This window comes from Natator depressus, chromosome 1, assembly GCF_965152275.1.
Source record: "Natator depressus isolate rNatDep1 chromosome 1, rNatDep2.hap1, whole genome shotgun sequence".
Lineage (NCBI taxonomy): Eukaryota > Metazoa > Chordata > Testudines > Cheloniidae > Natator > Natator depressus.
Genome location: NC_134234.1, coordinates 195,036,092 through 195,059,309, shown reverse-complemented (window position 1 = coordinate 195,059,309; position 23,218 = coordinate 195,036,092). Strand labels below are relative to the sequence as shown.

The 23,218-nt window shown below is 38.8% G+C and overlaps 2 protein-coding genes across 5 annotated transcripts in view; one reads left to right on the top strand and one right to left on the bottom strand.

Moving 5' to 3' along the window:
• Positions 1-23,218, bottom strand: part of CMSS1 (cms1 ribosomal small subunit homolog) — a 366,757-nt gene that overhangs the window by 281,077 nt on the left and 62,462 nt on the right. The window lies entirely within an intron of this gene.
• FILIP1L (filamin A interacting protein 1 like) overlaps positions 1-23,218 on the top strand; it is a 286,102-nt gene that overhangs the window by 217,568 nt on the left and 45,316 nt on the right. The window contains exon 1 of one of the 3 annotated variants that reach the window (XM_074973396.1): positions 7,991-8,017. The exons of the other annotated variants lie outside the window; for them this stretch is intronic. The gene's annotated coding sequence lies outside the window, so the exon portion shown is untranslated. Of the gene's footprint in view, positions 1-7,990; positions 8,018-23,218 lie in introns of those variants that run through there. 3 annotated transcript variants of the gene reach the window in all.

The window sequence follows — 23,218 nt, the reverse complement described above, 5'->3', positions numbered from 1 at the left end:
GGACAGATTACCGCCCTCTGTGAGGTTGTTACACCTCCCTCTGAAGCAGCTGGTGCAGGCCAGTGTTGGAGACAGCATACTGAATTAGACGGACCTTCGATCTCATCCAATATGGCAATTCCTCTGTTACAATCAGCAGCTGGCATCACTGTTTTTTGCCATTATATCATGTCACATGTTACATGACAATTCAAAGGGAGAGTAATAATTCAGTTTCCTATCTGCACTGGTCTAGAAGACGGGGCTTCCAAAACTAGTCGTGCTGTGTCCAGTTCAATGTTTTCTAGTTGTAAATATGTACTGCAATTCTTTGTGCTGGCTGACACGTTACCTCACTTTAAACCGTCTGAATATGGGTACAAATAAATTCCAGATTACACATGGGATCTGAAAATCCTGCATGTGGTTCAGTAGAAGCAGGAAGCCCTTCCAGATAAGGTAACAGACCAGGCAGAGGGCAAGAAGGGAGTACGGTGCAATGGATTCTCTTGGACTTTGATGATAAACACTGGGAAAACCCTTCATATAAGAAAGCAGGGAGAAGTATATCTGCCATGAGGGCAACAGCATTGTTCTAATTTAAATTGATTAATGAATGCTTATGCCTCGTTCCGTTTCAAACTATTACATTAAATACGGCCTAGAAGGTGAAAAATGGGGGAGACGGGGTTTTAAATTTTTAATTTATTTATTTGCGATGTATAAAGAAGGATGGTTCTTAAGGAAGGAGGACTGTAAGGCTTGTCAGTGGTTCTTTTTATTTCTGCTTTAGAAAGTCAGATCCCCTTTGGATGATTAGTCAGTCTATGACACCAGATACCAAGGCAGTGGGTTTCAAAGATATGTGTAACCAAAAAATAAAACCTGATTCATTGAGAAGGGTAGTGTATTTTATACACAACATTTAAAAGGTTTCTGTGCAGGTCATGGTGGTGGCGACAGGAAGGAGGGTTGGATCTGACTTTGTTAGCACCTATTTCTCATTTTACAAACTGGGAGGAAAAGCTCTTTTGTTAAAGACTCAATTCCCCTAAGGAGCTACATCTCTGGATCCGCCAAGGGAGACATCCAGCAAGAAGAGAGGGAAGACTACACATGACATTCCAAATAATTCTTAGATTAAAAAATTAAGAGAAGAGAAAAAATTCTCTCTCACCTTTTTTATCCACCACAAAATAAACAAAGAAAGGACAATCCTGCAACCCATGTACCATTCAAGTCTATGGGACTTCCTACATGAGTAAAAATTTTCAGGATCAGGCCTGTAGGATGTGTAATCTCCACCCACTTGTAGTGAAAGCTCCTTTACTTGAGGCACTTTAAATTAGACTTAACAAAATCACTGGAAGTTATATGATAGGGAACAATCTTTCCTTAACAGGGAGAGATGGAGTAGATGATCTAATAGTTTTTTTCTGTCTTTGACACCAAAGATTCTGTATCAGCCTCACAGTTCTACCAGCATAGAGTATGTGTTCACTGCCCTCTGCACTTTCAGCCTCAGTAAATAAATTCTGTTTCTGCAAGGCTCCAAACATTTTTTAGTCCCTTGCTGGCAGCTGTACTGAGCTTGTGTCTCTGCAGTGCCTCCTGTTCGGCCTTCCACGGAAGACCAGTGCTAAGTACAAACCAAGAGGAGAATGACATTTATACGTAAACCCCACACACTAGAAATGTGAGAAGAGGCTCTCTTGTAAGAGAGAAGTGGGCTGGAGATGGTGCCAGATGTGGCAGCCATGTGCTTTGTTACCCATTGTCTCAGTTTGTAAATTCCCCATACTCCAGCAATTAACTGACATGAAAAGGACATGAATTGGTTGAGAGACATGCTACGCCCTCATTGTGGTTCCCTCATCTCCCTGGTAATATTCAGCATTACAAGTAGCATGTTTAAGAAAAGTTATTCTGGTGGTGTTTTGTTTTAAATTTTATTTTATGAACCAACAATTATTGGGCATTATTACATAAGTAGTAGTTTGTCAGCTGACTTTAGTTAATCTGTATAGTGGTATCATATAGGTTTAAAATTGCCTTTAAAATGCTTTGGGGACTTGCCCTGGCTGACGTTAAGAATTTTGCTTCAGTATACTGGTTAACTATATCAATCTAATCTCCATTCTCAGCTGGTGGGAAAAAGCAGACAGTTCTTATGTCCTCAGAAAGCAGTGGTATATTTCACAGCTTTGAAACTTTTGTCACACAATATGATAGTTTAATCATGTGAGAAGCTCAAAACAATTTTCACAGCCTTTTTAAATCAACAGGGTTGCAGGGTATGCACTGTCAAAATCCCAAGTAATGGCAAATTTCGAACAGACACGTACCTGCATGCAGGTGGGCATGGATACATCGAGTGTCTGATTTTTATCTCTTAAAGTTAACTTGTTTAACTCCTATAACATTTCCAGGACAAGTGAATTCAGCACCTTTCCCTTTCCTTTCTCTCTTCCCATCCACTGTACTCAGTTGCAACTCCGCCTCCCTCTGTTACTTCAGCTCCTACAGCATGAATGCTGGATGAGATTCCTCACACCCATTTCCCGAAGGCGAAGAATTTCATGCATCCTTGTCACTTTACCTGAGCTACTGCTTCCTCTCCCTTGATGCTGGAATAACTGCCTGCTCCTCACTGCACTGCCACCTCCTTCTGGTTCTTAAAAAGAGGACCTCAGGACTGGGAGTGAGGGCAGGAGACAAGGAGAAACAGGCTCAGAAAAATGGAAGGAAGAACCAGTAGGTACTCACTGAAGACAAGAGACTCAGCATTGTTTCCATGCAACCAAAAGTCCTCCTTTTTCCAGTAAAACAACCTCCAGAGTCCAGAGTCATCTCAGCCTGTAGGAATCACCTATTACACCAGCTGTTGAACAGTTGGTATTTTTAAATAGTTAATCTTTTGTGACCCATCAGCTCTATAAAAAACACAAGACATGAAAACTATGAGGAAGGGTATGCACACTTCTCAGGGTGCTGATAACACTCCAGATTTCCACCAGCTTAGTGGAGAAGATCAAATTCAGATGAGGATTTTCACAGAAGAGACATACCACAAGTCGCAAATACACTGTAGTCTTTGGGGCAATTTTGCTCCAAGAGGTTCAGAATGTACTTGCATATCTGCAACTGGACCCAGATAGCACAGTGAGCTTATTTTCCCCACTGTCTGAGTAAGACAGGAACTTGAAAGAGAACAAGCTGTCTGAGGCTCCCTCTAGACCAGACTGGGGTGATCCGTGTGAGCTGGAGACCCATTTGGAGACTCTGACAAGTATATTTGCTTACCCTGTTGAGGAAATTTGTCTATTGTTAGTGTGGGGTTGTGTGTGTGTTCTTTGACCCTTGTTTGCACCTGAATTATCTGACAACAGCAGTAGCTTTGAGTGCTTTACTCCATTTATGTCTGGTTAAGAAGTTGCAGATGTGCCCCTCAGTTATCCTCAAGACTAGAAAACTACAGTGGTTCTCTAACCTTTCCATTAGGCAGAGTGAGAGTGTGAGTGAGAGATCCTGTCATGGATCAAGCTCCTTTCCCAAAACCTCACTCATGGTTCTCCAAGTACATCATTCTTCAGACCACCAGGAAGACCACAGTTCGAGACTACAGGACTAGTTCAATGTGCTGTAATTGTGGCCACTTTTGCAGATCATCAAGAATTAAGCTAGTGCAGAATACTGTAACAAATATCCTTATCAAAAAAATAAAACCTTTACCTCCAAAAGTATTGGTCAAATAAGTGTAAGGTCTATGTAAAATTAGTTATTAGCAAAAACCTGTATATCTGCTCTAATTTTGTTTTATATTTCCCAAATCCTTTTTCATTTGTTGCTTTAGTAATGGCTATAAAAAGGCCGGGAAATATCCATAATTACCAGAAATGACTAGAAAAAATGTAGTGAATTTAATTTGTTTGGTTTGGGAAGTATTTTTATTCCCTATAACCATGCTGTTATAAATGAAGTTGACTGTACTCGTTTGTGATCTAAACATACATACACACAAAAAGGGTCTTAAAATTCAAGTTAAAATACATTTTTGTGATGTTTATTCTGGGAAAGACAACACTTATTTGTGTTTTAAATCAAAAAAATTTAAGTACTTGAGAAATTCCTAACATGGTGACCATAATATCTCAACATATATGCATACAGCCTTCAACTCACAGTAACCTGTATAATATCCTTTCTGTGTATATGTTCTAAGATTTCATTTATTTGTCTGCAAGTAAGCTATTTTAAATGTTTTTCATTTTTTAATTGCCTCGACTAGCCAGTATTCTTGGTGTTTACATCATTTAAAAACATGCAAACAGTTTAGATCTATATATAAGGAGCATCAAAAGGCATTCCAGACTTTAAAAAAAAATGTTTACTTATAGTATCTGTTCCATAAGTGTATTACACCCCTGGATAATTTCTAAGCACTTGTTGGTTAGTAAGAATCATATTCTCCTCTTAAACCCATATCAGCCAAAATGAAATCTACCTAATAGAAAGGGACTTAGTGAGCTCAGAGGGCTGGTAATGGGATATAAATACCATTTCTAGATCACTATTTCAAATGCACTACAGGTTGATAGTAACTGACATTTGTTCCCAACTAATGACTACTTGGCAGCCTATTAAGTCAGTGTGCTAGTCCTCCTACAAACAGATATGCATACCTCGATTCATATTTCACCTACACAATTGTTGCTAATTGGCTCCTGTCTTGTTCTCAGTCTCTGAAGAGATGGCAAAGACCGAACATTCCATGGAGACAAAACTAGCCTCTTCTCCCTCCAGTTGTTCTCTTGGGTTGACGAATATTGGTGAGGAAGCAGGGGGTAGTTGAAACTGCTGCAGGTTACTCATGTGAGTAAAGATGGCATTACCAAGCCTAAACCTGTTGTTTATTGAGACGAGGTGTTCTCAGGGTCCAGGAGCATGCATACACATGCATGCTCTCTTAGGCCTTGTCTACACTGCCACGTTACAGTGCTGCAACTTCCGCGCTCAGGGGTGTGAAAAAACACACCTCTGAGCACTGCAAGTTTCAGCGCTGTAAAGTGGCAGTGTAGACAGTGCACCAGTGCTGGGAGCTACACTCCTCGTGGGGGTGGGTTTTTTACAGCACTGGGAGAGCTCTCTCCCAGTGCTGTGCCGTGACTACACTGCCACATTAAAGCGCTGCCATGGCAGTGCTTTAACATTGCTAGTGAAGACATACCCTCAGTCTCCCTCCTCAGTCCTGCAACATCAAGTGATCCAACTGAAGTTAATTAGTTACTTCAGAGAAGTCTGTAGGACAACTGAGCAGACACACTTCTGTAGGTTAATAAATATGAAAATAATTGGAAAGGTGATATTTTGTTGTTTATAATTCCCAAGATTCTTGTTTGATTTTAAGAGAGATAATAGGGTCATTATTTAAAAAAATATAATTCTGTATTTTAACAAAATTTTCAGACAGTCACCATCTTTTTTACGATCTTGCTGATTCTGAACTGCATGTAGGAATTCCTGGCTTCTTGCTAGAATGAGTGACACCCCAAATACCATAAACAGGTTTCCATCTGAAACCCTTGTTTTTATTCCTTTTGTCTACAGTATTTGTGATGTCATTCACTCTGATCAAGAAACCAGGAAATATGTAGCTCAGATTTCTCAAGATTTTAGGGAATTAGTTTTGTTCAAATACAGCACTAATTACATTTTTAAAAAAGAGCCAGAGAAGTTTTGCCTTTTTTGGAACCTTAAATACCTCTCTCCCCTCTGCTTTAAAATAAAGTTGGCAAAGCCTTGGTACTTATCACCTTTAAGATAAGTGATGTTGGAAAGTATAATGCACCCAACTTATAAACAGATATTTCTTTGTAATTCTGGGTGCACTGTATCATCTCTTGTAGCAGAAATATGGCGCTTGCCACATTACTGGCCCATCAAGTCCTGCAGCCAGAGGTGACCAATACCTGAGGCTTCAGAGGAAGATGATGCACCTGTTCAACTGTGCCATCCTAGAGATGGGCAAAGAATTCCTCAGATTGTAAACTCCTATAGGATCAGTTTACACTCTGACCACTCAACTATAACTCTCCAGGGACTCAGTCACTCTGCCAAGCGAAAGGAGAACAAAGAGCTGGAGACACTCTGATGAGGACTGGTTGAAAATGTCAAAACTGTTTTTTCACTGGAATATTGAGTTTTCAACTGAACACTTTCTTTTTATTTTTTTTTTATTTTTTTTTTTAAAGGTCTACATTTGGCTGAAAACTTCAGGGTTCTGGCCAAACCTTTTTTTAAACAAAAAAATCAGTATTTTTAGCAGAAAAAAAGCCATTTTCAACTAGTTCTAATTCTGACTCTCCCACTCAAGCACCAGCCCTCCTGGAGACAGACTATGCCTGCTTCCTGGATAGAGTGTTGGGAAACAGGGAGGGTTTCTCCTGACCTCTCCCCCAGTAGCACACTCATGTATGGCAAGACATGAATGAGACCCAAATGTTGGGGTACTAATTATGCAGCATGTCCGTCCCAGGATATTAGAGAAAGAAGTTGGTAGTAATTGTTCCAACACCCTAAAAATACAACACCCTCAGATTAAAGTACTAAATCAGTGTGTATTTAGCTTTGAAAACATTGTACAACATGCTAGGCCAGCTCTCCTTTTTAATGAGTACTGTGGTTCCCCTGAGATCTTTTCCATTTGGCTTCACAAGAACTTAGTTCAATTCCAGTTTTGTCACTCAGGTTCCTTTATCTGGCATATAGGAAGGCTGAGTTGATCACATTGAAGTGTTACGCAGCAAACCTTTTCCCTCATATAAATTTACATATCTCATTGCATTTACTATATATTGCATTACACATTTTTGGATTGGCTGGGTTACCTGGCAGGAACCAATCCCTTTGCAGCATGCTGTGTCCACACATTATCCATGTTCAACCTACTTTTTACCCCATCTTTACATTCCTAAATTACTTTTTGTCCATTTTTATTTTGTTTGGAGTAAATGGTTCCCTTGGTGTTCTCCCTCTTATCTTAGCTGGCTCAAACATTCTGGTCTTCTTCACTTACTGACCCATTTGCTTATTTAAATTACACAAATATTCCGTTTTCAGCCTGCTAATTAATTTAGTTCCCTACTCCTGTCTTCCAAGAAATGAGGCCTCCCCCATGTTTAATTACTTATTTCTGGCCAGCCCTACATTCCTACAATGAGTGAATCTATTAAGTTGTGTAAAGCCATAAACAATGTGAATATAACATGAATTAAAAGCCATTTTCAACTTTACTTGCCCCCCCGCCCCTTAAAATGTACTATTTTTTATGTATGAGCAAGGGACTGTTTTTCATACTCAGGTTTCCCCTCTCTACTCCTTAACAAAGATCCCCTACATCTCACACATGCAGAGCCCCTTGTCTGCCACCCCCTTGTCTGCCATCCCCTCTGGAAGTTGCATGCCCCTGGGTTTAACTTGTATGCAAGGCAAGTTATTAAGGAACTGGAAAGATACAGACTATATACAGAAAACCTGCCTAAGTGGGGCATACAGTTTTTTCTTTAAATAAATCATCCTTCAGTAGTTAAGTGTACCAATTATGTGGCTAACATTAGGGCAACAAATTTTCCCTTGTCTTCCTATTGCCATATGCCTGTCATTTTTTTCCTGCAGTTTCCATTCACTGTTTCAAACATGTGTTGCCACTTATGTGCCAAGAAAGGAATCTCTGAACTACCCCCTTTATGTATGATGAAATGGCAGACTGAATGGAGCCAGAGAGAGAGCACCATTAGCACTTATTCACACTTCTGTTTTCTCTTAACTTCCTTTTCTTTAAAGTTTATTCCTTCTGTGCAAGGATGTGTAACTATAAAGACATCCATGACTCATGCTGCAGAATATATAACTTTAGCCATGTATTGCAAAAGCTTTTTTTTTTTTTTTTTTAAAAGGCCACCTTAAATAAACTTTTTCTCCTTTACGTTTCCAGATGGCGGATTCTTTTGTGAATCACTTACCCAAGCATCCAACACTGGTAATCCAACATTCTTTTCTTGTATGCTCATTGCTACAGTTTACCAGTGTTTAAGACCCTATCTTTTTATGGATCACTTCTTCTTTCAGCATCAGAATACTTTGTGCATTTTTAGGTTTTTCAAAAGCAGTGGACAGCAGAAAATAATGAAAAGCAGCATTTTTCTCCCACAACAAAATGGTGAAGGGGGAAACCCATGTACACGTTTCTTCACAGAACACAAAAAGAAAAAGAAATAACTTTAAAAAAAAAAAAAAAAACATCTCGAGCCAGTGTGATGGTCTGTAACTCCATCAGGTCTCCTGAGGATTACTACTATTGTTACATGGGCAAAAGTTGGAAATCCAGCTGAGTAAGAGCCCAGTATAGCAGGTTATCTAAGTTTTGTGCTAGCTCAGTAGAGCAAAGTCAGTTGTTGAGTTATGAGTCATACGCTGAAATGGATGATAGCTGCTACATTTTAGGCTTCCTAGCAGTGGAAAGTGGTAACAGGAAGTTAACCCATCAGAACACAGGTTAAAATATGGGACAAAAATAACCAAACATTCCCAGAGTGAGTCATTCAAGTCAGACAGCATAAGGACAAAATCTAGTGTAAAAACAAACTGTGTTGAATAGCTTTAGAGAGATAAAATAACGTTCAGTAATAGTCATAATAAATCTTTCAAAACTAAAAGATATTGAAAAAACCACTAGTTAAAGTACAACTGAATCTTAAAATAGTCAAGGTTCAGTAGATTTCAACTCAAATATAAAAGCAATGGGAGGTGTGTAGTTTTACAACGATATATAGATATATATTAATTATCTGCATAAAATGTTCAGCTTTGTGGGACCGCATCAAGACTATACCAACTCTAGGTGACATGTACTTATCCAGCATTAATCGTGTACAGGACTGAATGGTAGTTTCTACGCACGGACTCCTTGTAAAGTAAAACCAACGTGAGCAATTTAAATGTTTTAAAAAATAATTGCATAAAATCATAACTGTTTTATCATCATGTTCATATTCATAGAATCAAAGAACTGGAAGGGACTTCGAGAGTTCATCTAGTCCAGTCCCCTGCACTTGTGGCAGGACTAATTATCTAGACCATCCCTGACAGGTGTTTGTCTAACCTGCTCTTAAAAATCTCCAATGATGGAGATTCCACAACCCCCTTAGTTAATTTATTCCAGTGCTTAACCACCCTGACAGTTAGTTTTTCCTAATGTCCAACCTAAACCTCCCTGGCTGCAATTTAAGCCCATTGCTTCTTGTCCTATCCTCAGAGGTTAAGAAAAACAATTTTTCTTCCTCCTCCTTGTAACAATCTTTTACATACTTGAAAACTGTTATCATGTCCCCTCTCAATCTTCTCTTTTCCAGACTAAACAAACCCAATTTTTTCCATCTTCCCTCATAAGTCATGTTTTCTAGATCTTTAATCATTTTTGTTGCTCTTCTTTGGACTTTCTCCAATTTGTCCACATCCTTCCTGAAACATAGCGCCCAGAACTGGACACAATACTCCAGTTGAGGCCTAATCAGTGCAGAGTACAGCAGAAGAATTACTTCTTGTGTCTTGCTTACAACACTCCTGCTAATACATCCCAGAATGATGTTTGCTTTTTTTGCAACAGCGTTACTCTGTTGACTCAAATTTAGCTTGTGGTCCACTATGACCTCTAGATCCCTTTCCTCAGTACTCCTTCCTAGGCAGTCATTTCCCAATTTGTATGTGTGCAACTGACTGTTCCTTCCTAAGTGGAGTACTTTGCATTTGTCCTTATTGAATTTCATCCTATTTACTTCAGACCATTTCTCCAGTTTGTCCAGATCATTTTGAATTTTAATCCTATCCTCCAAAGCACTTGCGAGCCCTCCCAGCTTGGTATCATCTGCAAACTTTATAAGTGTACTCTGTATGCCATTAACTACATTATTGATGAAGAACAGAACCGGACTGTCATAAATATAAAGGGAAGGGTAAACCCCTTTAACATCCCTCCTGGCCAGAGGAAATCTCCTCTCACCTGTAAAGGGTTAAGAAGCTAAAGGTAACCTCGCTGGCACCTGACCAAAATGACCAATGAGGAGACAAGATACTTTCAAAAGCTGGGAGGAGGGAGAGAAACAAAGGGGCTGTGGGTCTGTCTATATTCTGTCTTTGTCGGGGATAGACCAGGAATGGAGTCTTAGAACTTTTAGTAAGTAATCTAGCTAGGTACGTGTTAGGTTATGATTTCTTTAAATGGCTGAGAAAAGAATTGTGCTGAATAGAATAACTATTTCTGTCTGTGTATCTTTTTTGTAACTTAAGGTTTTGCCTAGAGGGGTTCTCTATGTTTTGAATCTAATTACCCTGTAAGGTATCTACCATCCTGATTTTACAGGGGGGATTTCTTATTTCTAATTACTTCTATTTTTATTAAAAGTCTTCTTGTAAGAAAACTGAATGCTTTTTCATTGTTCTCAGATCCAAGGGTTTGGGTCTGTGGTCACCTATGCAAATTGGTGAGGCTTTTTATCCAACATTTCCCAGGAAAGTGGGGGTGCAAGTGTTGGGAGGATTGTTCATTGTTCTTAGGATCCAAGGGTCTGGGTCTGTAGTCACCTAGGCAAATTGGTGAGGCTTTTTACCAAACCTTGTCCAGAAAGTGGGGTGCAAGGTTTTGGGAAGTATTGTGGGGGGAAAGACGTGTCCAAACAGCTCTTTCCCAGTAACCAGTATTTGTTTGGTGGTGGTAGCGGCCAATCCAAGGACAAAGGGTGGAATATTTTGTACCTTGGGGAAGTTTTGACCTAAGCTGGTAAAGATAAGCTTAGGAGGTTTTTCATGCATGTCCCCACATCTGTACCCTAGAGTTCAGAGTGGGGGAGGAACCTTGACACGGACCCAGAACTGATCCCTGTGGGACCCCACTCATTATGTCCTTCCAGCATGACTGTGAACCACTGATAACTCCTCTCTGGGAATGATTTTCCAACCAGTTTTGCACCCACCTTATAGTAGCACCATCTAGGTTGCATTTCCCTAGTTTGTTTATGAGAAGGTCACATGAGACAGTATCAAAAGCATTACTAAAGTCAAGATATAGCACGTCTACCGCTCCTGCCCTATCCACAAGGCTTGTTACCCTGTCAAAAAAAATCTATCAGGTTGGTTTGACATGTTTTGTTTTTGACAAATCCATGCTGACTGTTACTTATCACCTTATTATCTTCTAGATGTTTGCAAACTGATTGCTTAATTATTTGCTCCATTATCTTTCCTGGTACAGAAGTTAAGCTGACTGGTCTGTAATTCCTGGGGTTGTCCTTATTTCCCTTTTTATAGATTATAAAAAAATTCAAAAAAAGTTTGTTAAAAATAAGCTACAATGAAATTTCTAAAGAGAATGTGTATCCTAACAGCCGCTCACTTCTCTGGAACTCTTACATTCTTTTACTATTTGGTATGCAAATAACTGCCTTATGAATTTTATTTGATTTAACACACATTTAATCAGTCAGTAGACAAACTGGAACTACACATAACCTGTGTTCTTAAAAATTATTGCATTTAAATAATAGGCAGTTAGGTATAGAGGATTGCAGAGGCTAAGTATTGCCAAAGGAATACGTTTTCTCTACGCTGCATAAGATGAAAGTCAGGGTATTATTAATTTTATAAGAAGGATGTTAAATAGTTGAAAGTGTAGTTCTGCTCTGAAAAATTGACTGTTAAAATTATATCTAAGTGCTCCATACTGATTATCTCTAAACAACTTCAAATTAAACATGCTCCATTTACAAGGGAAATGATGTTTTTACTTAAGTGCCAGTCCTGAAAATTCAGCCTGTGATCTGAGAGTCAAGCTGAGTGTTCTTTTCTTCTTGCTCATCATCATCAATACTAAAGTTCTACAAGTTGCTGCTGTCATTGACACTTGTGCCATCTCACTGGTGGAATTTAGTAAGCAATTCTCTTGGCATGCAAGAAAAAGGAAAAAAAAAACAGTTCACAATCTCCTTACAGGGCTAACTGTGCAACAATAAGAGAAGTAAAAGCAGCAGTAACTTACTTTTATCACTTAATGTGAGCAAATATGACCCAAGCGTCTCTTACGTAAGGTGGTGCTATTTTCACACAGAAATTTTTAGAGGAGAACTGTACTTGAAGTAGTTTTTACCAAAATGATCTTCAGACAGTAGTAATGAGAAAAGAATTAGTTAACGGGACCTATCAGCAGGTATTGCGTTCCTTGAGTCATCTGCCTTCACTGATGGGATACAGTGGACAAGAAAGTTCTGTGCTTTGAACAATCCCCCAGGAAGGGCCTTTGGTATAAGTAAGCAGGCAATGAGCAAGGGGGAACTAAAACTGACTATATGATCTGTCAGGGAAAGATAAGTCCCAAATCCCTCAGGAGTTTGTAACAGTCTGGACAGCCATCCAAAATAGAATCCTTGTTTGTAAACACTGATGAACAAGAGGCACATTTAGTGCTCAAAACATAACCATAATACTTTGTGCTAGTATCTGCTTTGGAATACTGCTACAGTTGGTGCAAAGATTATTGGGAAATTTGGAAAATAAGGATGTCTGCCTCACCTTAACGAGCAACAAGGAGACCCTCCCAAGGAAGGGAATGTCACACAGAGAGGAACAGATTGTTTGCTGAGCTGGATGGCTGGTGAGAGGAAGCAAGCAAGAAACAAATGGCAGAGTACCAAACCCCATCTTTGGCTGATAGTAATTACAACTTGTATAGCACTTTATTTACTAATTCCCAATGTAAATAGTTCTGGCCTTGTTCTCCCTGTGAGGGCATAAGGGCAGAAGTATTAAATAGGTAAAAGTATAAATATTCTGCTGTCAGTTGTGAACTGGTACAACTACAATAGTATCTGAAATAAAAAGACTCCACACTTCTTTGGCGCCTTTCATCAAAGGATCTCAAATGTTAAACATTTACAATCCAACTATCTTCAAGATATTGTCCCCAATTTATAGAAGAGAAAACTGAGGCCTAAAAGTTAAGGCCAACATTTTCAGAAGCAGTCTCTGATTTTGGGTGACCAAAAAAGAATTCAGTTGAAATTGAGGGTGCTCTGTAAGAGGACTAATCCAAATGTAGGATTCTAACACAAACATTAAGGCAATAGTGTTTTGTTATGGTATCCAACAAATTCCCACAGCTTGACATGCAAATCTCAAAATAAAAAAACCTAGCCTAAGGGAAGCTACTAACACAGACCTAATTCTAAAGTTACTGAGTATGATTTAACTATGATCCTCAAAATGAAAACTCAATCCACAGAACTATTAAAAAGTCAACAATGTGATTATCATATCCTTAAACTCAGGAGGTTGGCTGCAATTATTTTTAATTGTGATTTTTTAAGAGATTTCATTTCAAACATATGAGAGACTTCTTATTTTTAAAAGATCAGTTTGTAAAACAATATACTTCATTCAGATTAGAATACAAGGAAAAATATCAGATCAATAACAACGAAATTTTTATGTCACTTCAACACAATCTGAGGAGTATAAACCAGTACCACATCTTCTATAAAATTCTTGCTCAACATTAGATCAGTTTTGAGTCTGGATACTAGGAGTGGCCTGGCAAACTACTTTATACATATGGTACTTAAAAGTGAACAACGCTAAAAGGGGCTTAAATTAGCATAATAGCATATGCTATTAGCATAAGATGACAAGTTTAATATTCCATGACTGAAAAGATTTCTTTCCAGTGTTTGTAAGTGGATCACTTTCCAATAAATTAAACCAATGACTGTGGAAATTGCTCTGCCTTAAAAATCTACCTTAACCAGCATTTACAGAAAGAAAGAAAGAAAATGAACTGGTACCAAAATAAGATCATCATCTGTGTGAGGTATACCCTCTCCAGGTAATTCTGCCTGCTTGGACCAATACACTGGTATACTTACAACCTATAATGCAATGCCTCTGGAAAGACTGGTTTCATAAGGTTACTTCTTCCACGAGCAACTACAGTACCATTTATCAACCAAATAGCCTTTGCTGTGATGGTGTAATGTTTTTAAATTTTATATCCCACCGGGGAGCTTTTGTGAATGCAAAGACAAGTATAGAAGTGATTCTCCAATTGTGATGATGTAATGTTACCATGGAAGTGACCTGGCTATACAGGTTTCAAGATTCTGAGCATGGCTGGTGTGAACCAGAAGTCTGAGCATTTTCAGTTTGAGCTGACTTCTAATGCAACTGTTAAAGTGCTGTGCCTACTCTCCTGACCAACCTGCCTTATGAGTTCTCACTCAATTTCTGACACAAAATAATGTTATCTCAAATCAAAGAAAGAACAATTACTTCAAAATTCTCTGCATTTTCCAAAGAAGTCACCCAGAAAAAATGGTTTCAGTTTAACCAAGCAGTTCTCAAACTGTGGTCCATGAATCACAGGTGGTTTATGGAGCACGAGCTGGTGGCTCGCTGGGGGGGAGATGGCAGATTTTGTGGTCAAATTTACACTAAATCTTACTCCAAATGGAATCAGTCTCAAAAACCTGCATTTGTGATTAAGCCTAGGAATGTTAATAATATGAAAACTGAGTTTTCTAGCAGTATATTAAGACCATGCTAACCATGAGAAATGCATCCAGGCAAAGGAGAACTATTTTTCCTCCAGCAGCAGCAAAGGAATATATGTACGAATTGTGCATTTCATAATAGATACCAGATACATGGGAAAATATTTCATAAATGTAATCTGTAACTGAAAGATGTGAAGGATTTTTACTAATCAGAATCTCCTTCAGATTTAGACATAATCTTTACAACAAAGGAACACATTTCTACAAATCTCAGTGTTATATAAAGTGGAAACAGTAATATTTGAATGTCCTGTGACTGTTTACATTTTTCATACACATCTGACTTAGGCCTGGTCTACACCTAAAACTTAGGTCAACGTAGCTGCACTGTTCAGGGCTGTAAAAATTTTTGCATCCTGCACAATGTAATTAGATCGACCTAACCCCCACTGTAGATGCAACTAGGTCTACGGCAGGATTCTTCTGTTGGCCAAACTACCATCTTTCAAATAGATGAATTTACTATAGTGATGGAAAAACCCCTTCCACTGACGCAGGAAGAGTCTTGCAGCATTTGTAGATATACTCTCAATAAATGAGTGGTCATTTCACATGACCTGTGTCAGTTCCACAACATCAGGACTACAAAGTAGGGTTTATTCATGAAGACACAAGGCAAACCTTTTTACTTCTTGAGAATCTAAGAAGATAATCTCCAAAAGGACTGAAGAGCTTTAAAAACAGACCGTCCTAGCCATTATTACCTCAATTTTCATTCTCCCATGAAGAGGATTAGTAGCAAAGAGTGGCAAATAAAGATAAACAGGTGGAGAAAGACAGAAACTTGAGCAACAGTGGCAGCAAATGAAGATTGTTTGAAATGAAGAACGTTTACAAGCCTGGCAGTTAAGAGATCATTCTTTTCCAATGTCCAGAAACCACCAAAACATGCCAAAACAGTGGATCACTTTCTTTAGCATGCAGACCACAGCAGAACCCAGCCCCATCTGATGGAAGGGCCTCTCAAGGTGCATGGAAGCCAATTCCCTGCACAGGACAAAGACCAGCTTCATTCCTGAATTCAGACTACTGCTAGAGTCTGGGCTTGTCTTCACTACCAGGGAAATCGACGCTGCTGCAATCAACGGAAAAGCACTCTTCGGTCGACTCCAGTACTCCAGCTCCCCAAGAAGAGTAAGAGTAAGAAGCTGAAGTAGCATAACTTAGGTAAACTTACCCTGGTAGCGTACACAAGGCCTCTGACTTAACAGCTGAGAGAGAAAGAAAATTAGATTTCTCTTGCCTTACAGTGGTTCTCAAACTTCTGTACTGGAGACCCCTTTTACACAGCAAGCCTCAGAGTGTGACCCCCCTTATAATTTTTTTTAAAGTTTTTATATATTTAACACCATTATAAATGCTGGACGCAAAGCGGGGTTTGAGGTGGAGGCTGGCAGCTCGCAACCTCCCATGTAATAACCTCGTGACCCGCTGAGGGGTTCCGACCCCCAGTTTGAGAACCCCTGCCTGAATGCTTCAATATAGAGTAGATGGAGCTGCAAACTTGTTCTAACTGAAATCAGATTTCAGAAACTCAGCCACCTCCACCTTCACATCCTTGCATCTTCCAAAAAAGACATAATTAATCCTTATTGGAAAAAGATCTTCAGACATGATATCCAGCTCCCTTCTATACACCTTAAGGATAAAAACCCTAAACCATCCTCTGAAACATCTGGGAATTCATTCCCTAGAGGGCCAACTCTATTGCTTAAAAGATGCCTACAAGAATTCATTTGTGGTAACAATGGAGCAATGACATTGAGTCAAAGTATGTTTAAGCAACCCAGACTCTGACATCAGTGTATACAGTACCTGTCTTGATAGCGCTATTACAAGTATTTGTTGATGTCACCAAAATAAAGGTCAATGCTGTATTTAAAGCAAGGTCTTGAGAAACACTGCTGATAAATAACTCCTTCCAAAGCATAACCAAGACATCTCAAAAGCCACAGGAACTGAAGAAATCAGGAACCTCAGGGCTATCAACCATAAGAGCTTAAACAGATCCCATTACTTCACCCTGAGTCAAACAATGTTTAAACTAGCCGATAAAGGAAATGCTATCATGTCTTGAAGCATAAACTTCTTGGATACACTTTCAGATATAAAAGTCTCCTAACACAAACATCTGTAAAAGATTTTAATGTGTGACAACATGCCGCAAGTCACTTGATTTTTCATGTCCCATTCCGAAGTAATGCATTAGATTCTATAATATTTAATACCATGAAACAAACAAACAAAAAAGGCATAATGAGGATATATCAGGCTTCATATATATAATATATCAGGCTTCATAAAAAACTTAAACAGTATTCAAAAACTACGAACCATCTGAGACATGCAAATACTAATTTTGGTCCAATAAGTCATGATTGGGTCTTACTGACCAGCACATAAAGGTTTAGGGATTGAGAAAGGATATCTAGTGTAATCTGTGCCTGTAGTTTGTTCAGTTCAAACACCTCTTTTTATATATTTCAATTAGCAAAAAAGATAAAGTTTGTCACTGTACAGGAAAGATTCTAGAAGTACTGTTTACTGTACAGCAGCGGAGTAACTAAGATAGATACAGCCAGGAGTAGGCAGAAGGGGGCAGGAGGAGGAAAACTATGAACAAATATTTGCATTTTCTATGGGGGAAAAAAACAGTGCCCAAATCTTTTTGCCGACGGGATCACTCATGAGCAGAGAAGTTTTACATTCTTGTGATTTTCTGTTGCAATGTCACTGTTAGGAAAGTGAAGTGAGCTGTAGCTCATGAAAGCTTATGCTCAAATAAATTTGTTAGTCTCTAAGGTGCCACAAGTACTCCTTTTCTTTTTACTGTTTGGAAAAACAGTCACGTAAGAGAAATAGAACAGTATTATGTGAAATATGACTTATGCTATGCCAGTTCAGGGAGCTGATCAACTCTGTTAAGTAACAATGTAACATCTCTCAAAGAGTAAGTCGTTAAGACCCTAAATTTAAAAATGTATTTTGTAGAAGAAATGTACACTTTATTCCACATTAGATTTTTTTTAAATCTAAAGTTCTAACACTATATTAAACAAACCAATGCATCTCTTAGCATACACTTGGTCCTACACAAACACAAATCAAACACAGACATATGCGCTATGATTACAAACCAACTTTGTTTATGGACTGTAGTTATCCTTCATCTAAAGAGCATTAAACTTCACATTTTTATTTATTTATATTATTGTAGTCCGAGGAACACCAGCCATGAACCAGGACCCCTTTGCACTCGGTGCTATACAAACACACAACAAAAAGATGGTTCCTACCCTAAGGAGCTTACAATCCAAGTATAAGACATGAAACTAGAGATGGATACAGACAGCTGAGGGAGTACAAGGAAACAATATTGTCAGCATGCTCGGCAGTGGTCTCAGCACACCAACAGCCTAACCATTCTCAAGTTTTTTGTAGGCATCATGACAAAGGAGAGTTTTAAGGAGGGATCTGAAGAAGGAGGACAATGATGTAGCTTCACAGACATTTACAACAAGCACCTTCCAAGTGTGAGGGGAAGCATGGGAGAAAACACAAAGGTGCCTGTTTAATAATTTAACAAGCTGGCATCCTGAGCGGACTGGAGCACTGACAGCTCAATATGGAATGAGAGGTGATAGGTAGGCTGGGGAATTGGCTGTGAAGCTATGTTTGATGCAATAAAGATGGGGAGTCAGTGGAAAGATGCAAAGAGAAGGGGTGATGTGATCAAAGCAGCAGACTAGAAAAATGAACATCTGAGCTTGAAGGCTGGAGCCAATGTAAGCCAAAAGTGAGGTTCTACTGGAATTCCTTTAGTTTGGAAGAAGCTATTGTGGGAAATAACATTCCAAGGAATAGAACAGAAATTTTATCCACCCATTTAATTAAAAAATGGATAACAGAGCTGAATAAAGTTAATTGGAACTACTTGAGGTAACAAAAAACAAAACAAAAAAAATAAACACTCAACACCACCATAACTTCCCACCATGGAAAACCATTTTGCATCCGATGAAGTGAGCTGTAGCTCACGAAAGCTTATGCTCAAATAAATTTCTTAGTCTCTGAGGTGCCACAAGTACTCCTTTTCTTTTTGCCAATACAGACTAACACGGCTGCTACTCTGAAACGTGTCATTTTGAAGAGAGTGCAGGATAAAAGTGGAATTTCAAGGAATAGAAGATTTAGTGTGGGGGGGGGGGAGGTTTAAGCTCTGAATATGAATTGCTTTAAAGTCACTCCCTTGTGCCCCAGCAAAGTTTTCTGGAACGAAACACTTTGCAATTTATTCAAGCATTCAGATCATCCCCTGTATGGTTTTCTTAGCAACTGTCCAGTCTGCGCGCAGTGTACCTGAAAGTATCAGGTTGATGAAAGCATTCCCAAATACCAATGAATCCTTATCATTGCTGAATTTAAGATGAGAACATCTCTGCTGACTTGTCCTTCAGAAGCTTCCATAAAATGGGAGATTAACCAATACCCTTTTGAATGTATTCGCTCTCCTCCTACCTCAAGGATATTGTGGAATTTTTGTTGCAGACCTCAGGAGCAAACTGGTATCTGAAGCCTGCAAAAAAACATTCCCAAAACCCAAGAGACCCCCTTGAACAGTACCAGCTATGGGCAACGCTCATACAAAAAACTAAGTATGTACCATACACTAGGAGATCAAGAAATTCCGTAAATACTTTTCCAGACTAAAGAACTGAACCACCCCAAATTCCTAAATCATTGACTCATCAGATCGCACAGCATTTCTGAATCCCAAATGGACCAAAGTTTTTCAAGTTGTGTTACATCCCTAGAAATCCACAATTCAAAACAGTTCATCTGGGATGTATTAACGACTGTGTTAGTTCAGCACAGATTCCTTAAGCAGATACCAAAATGATCAGTATCCTTAAAATACTGTTATAGCCACTGTATTGTTATACAGTGATTAGTGTCTGGCCACTGGGATAGTAAGAAGCAGAGTTGCGTTTACTTAGGAGACAACAAAAGATTTTTTGGTGCTAGTGAATCCTAACAAAAAATATCATTTGAGGAATATATTTTTATATATGTTTATACAGATATACAGTAAGCAGCAGCGCTCAGAATCACAACTAACATAACCAAGTACCTTCAGCAGACACTTTCTGTAGTGGTTACACTTTCACTGGCTAAAGCTGCAGGTAGGGGGAGATGGAAGCCAACATGGCGGGGCAGGGGAAACTACAATAACGAAACAAAAGATTTGAGTATATTTTAGTCCTGGACTGGCCCTAATCAGTGATCAGTAAAACTTTTGATAGGCCATGGCCCGTAATGAATCTTGTAGCATTTGGGATATCAGAACCAACACACTTAATGACAGATCACTTCAGCCTGCATGCTGGGCCTCACATTCCAAGGCATCTCTGGAGCAGGTGTACTAAATAACAAGCAGGGAAACTGGAGGTCTCAGTCATGCATGTGAAGAGTCAGATGGGAGGAGATATAAAACTGTGCTAAGAAGCTGAAGGGACTTAGGACACCATGAAATACTTCCCTGGCGTATCTGTTTCAAGGCCTTGACAGGCGAATCCCTGTGCTGACACTTCTTGAAGCCTGGTCTACATGGAAAAGTTGTACTGGTTTAACTTATGTTGTATTTTAAAATGGATTCAGTTAAACCAATGCCAGAGTGTCCATAGGGGAGTTTATACAGCTATAACTACATTCTTTCATTTCACTTCTTAGGTTAAGCCAGTGCTACTTTCTCACAAAGACAAACCATAACGGGGACCAGGATTCATGGTGAGGCAAATCTGAAGTTGAAGAGCAGTAGGGAAAACTATAAATCTGACATGTTAGGTTAGGGTTAATCTTGTCCTGATTAAACATAGATGTTAGATCACCAGCCTTTTCTGCTGGAGCACAATGACTAAACAAAGAGAGACATTCTTTAATGCCGTTTCCAAGAACGGTCATGCATGCACAGCATGGTCCTCTCCAAAGCACAGAAATGCATCAGAGTCTATAAACGATGACTTCTTCCTGGTGCTGATGAAGTACTATTGAAGCAGCTGCACCACTTGCAAGGGCAGCTCAACTACGCATACACATTTACAGAGTAAAAATTCAATGCAGAACAAAAAAAAAAAGCTAACTTTTAAAAAAATGTTAAGTTTATATGTAAGACCACAAAATGTTAGAAAATTATCCCAATTCAGTGCGGGGGGAAAAAATACACGAGGGGGAGGCACACTAACAAAACCGACATCATTATAGGCTTAGAAAACCTGCCAATTCACCAGTCAAATAACATTCAGTTACACCTACAGACAAAATCTCAACTATCCCAATTTTCTTCTTCTTTATGTTTCATGTCCTCTAACACCCCTCTTAAATGAGCATTAGTTTAGGTGGGGAAGAAGAACGTATATTAAATGCTTTTATATTGCTTTGGGGCAAACTTTGTAGTTATTTGTCCTACAATGCATTTTTCTAAAATTTTCTCAAGGTCACACACACACAATAAGGAACCAAATGCATTACCCGGTAGGAAATGTCTTTCGACTCTGTCAGGAGAAAAGGAATCAGTGGTTAAGTGAAGAAATACAGTCACTATATGTCTCGAGACGGTGCTTTGAGGAAAAAGAACCTAACTAATCCTAATAAGAACTGGCTTAGAAGCTCGGTAGCATCTGCCAAACAGGAGAGAAGGAACATTAGATAATACAAGAGTTTGGATAGCCAATTCTCTCCCTCTGCCAAAGGAATGAAGAGCTGAATCTGCTTCTGTCCATGGCCCATAGTGAAAGCCAGGTGATACAAGAGAACGTTATCTTTAAGAACTTTCCACTGTTTCCCCCCACATATACAATCTATTGGACATCAACGGGTTTCAGACTCTTATTTAGCCATAACAGCCTCAAAATTTATCTCAGTAAAGTGCAGAAACTAAAGTGAAGAAAAAGTTGGTCTGAAAACCAGAAAAAAAAAATTTATGGTGAGATCTAGTAGTCTATGGAATAAGATGTTAAGGGAAGGGGAAAATCAAATTAAATTGCTTTAATCATGTAAAAGGGATACTATCAAATTATAAAATAAATGTACAGCCTGATCTTGCTTCCATTTAAATTAATGGCAAAATTCCCACAGACTTCAATAGGAACGAGGCTAGACATGTATTCAGAAATAAAATACACGGTTGTTAGAACAAATATTTGTACATCAGTTCACCTGTTCGTCATGTATGTTAGGCAATGAAACTAAACTGGTCAAGTTCACTTTGGTTCGCATTCCCTAAATCAACAATACTTTCTGTTACCTTTGATTTTCCAACAGTGTGTGCAAATGTTTATATACGATTGCACAACCCCCGTTCTCCAAAAGAAAAAATGGTCTCAAAAGTATGTCAATTTTTTAAATTAAAATTGTAATTTTTCAGTTTCTGTGGCTATTTGTTATAATCCAAATTTTGGACCTAAACTACTTGGTAGTATCCTTTTAAAAGTAAAAAAGAATTCTTCAGGCTACACCAACATGAAACTAGCTGACTGAGGCCCTATTTCAGCCAAGCATTAAAACACGTGATAAAACTTAAGTAGGTGCTTAAGTCCATCCTGTTCAGCAAAACACACAAGCAATATGTTTAAATGCTTTGCTGAACTAAGGTCCATGATCAATATTTCCTTTTTTTTCATCTTCGATGTGAATTGCAAATGGAAGAGAATCAAATGCTAGAATGGTTAGGGTTACGAAACTGTAGCTAGGAATGGCTTGGTGATGGAAGTGTGGGGGAGACAAGAGATTTAATAATGGACAGAAGAGGAAGAATTTAATGAATTTAATTTTAAAGTCAAAACATGTAACTAACACACATACCCATCATCACCCCAATCACTTTCCTTGCATGTTATATGTCTTTCCCTATCCTTGATGTGCTTGTGTCTTTTTAGCTCTTCTCTTCAAGTAAGCTCTTCCACAGGGTGGACACTATCACAATTTAAATAGTAAAATTAAATTGAAGAGTAATCAGCCAACAACAAAATGCATTCAAGAACACACTACAGGGAGCAGTCCTGCTCTGGCACAGGATAGACTAGATGACTTAATAGGGTTTTCTTTTTGTCTCTAATTTCTATGATTCTTTGGTTTTTCTATCCTGCCGTAATACTTATGAGTGCAACAACAATTTTGAAAACTATGATTAGTCACTAAGGAAACAGAGCTTGTTTTCAGGGAGACAGAGAAGCAAAATGACCTAAATAATAGGCTTTCCCCTCTCTTATCTAATTCTTCTATGGTAGAGAACAGTGGTCAGCCCTTAATGTTCTGCAGTCCCTCTCAATGATGCAGTAAGTTTCACTCACGAGCACTGCATTTTTTTACACACTGAGTACAAGGTCAGATCCATCATTTTGTAGAATGAAGATCGCTTCATTCCCCCTGCTAAATCTGAACTGGCAGCAATGTAGGAATTTAAGTAAATTGCATGGGGCAGGGACTATCTTTTTGCTCTTTTGGTACAGTGCCTAGCACAATAGGGTCCTGCCCATGACTGGGGCTCCTAGGTGTTAGTGCAGTACAAGTAATAAATAACAGTAACA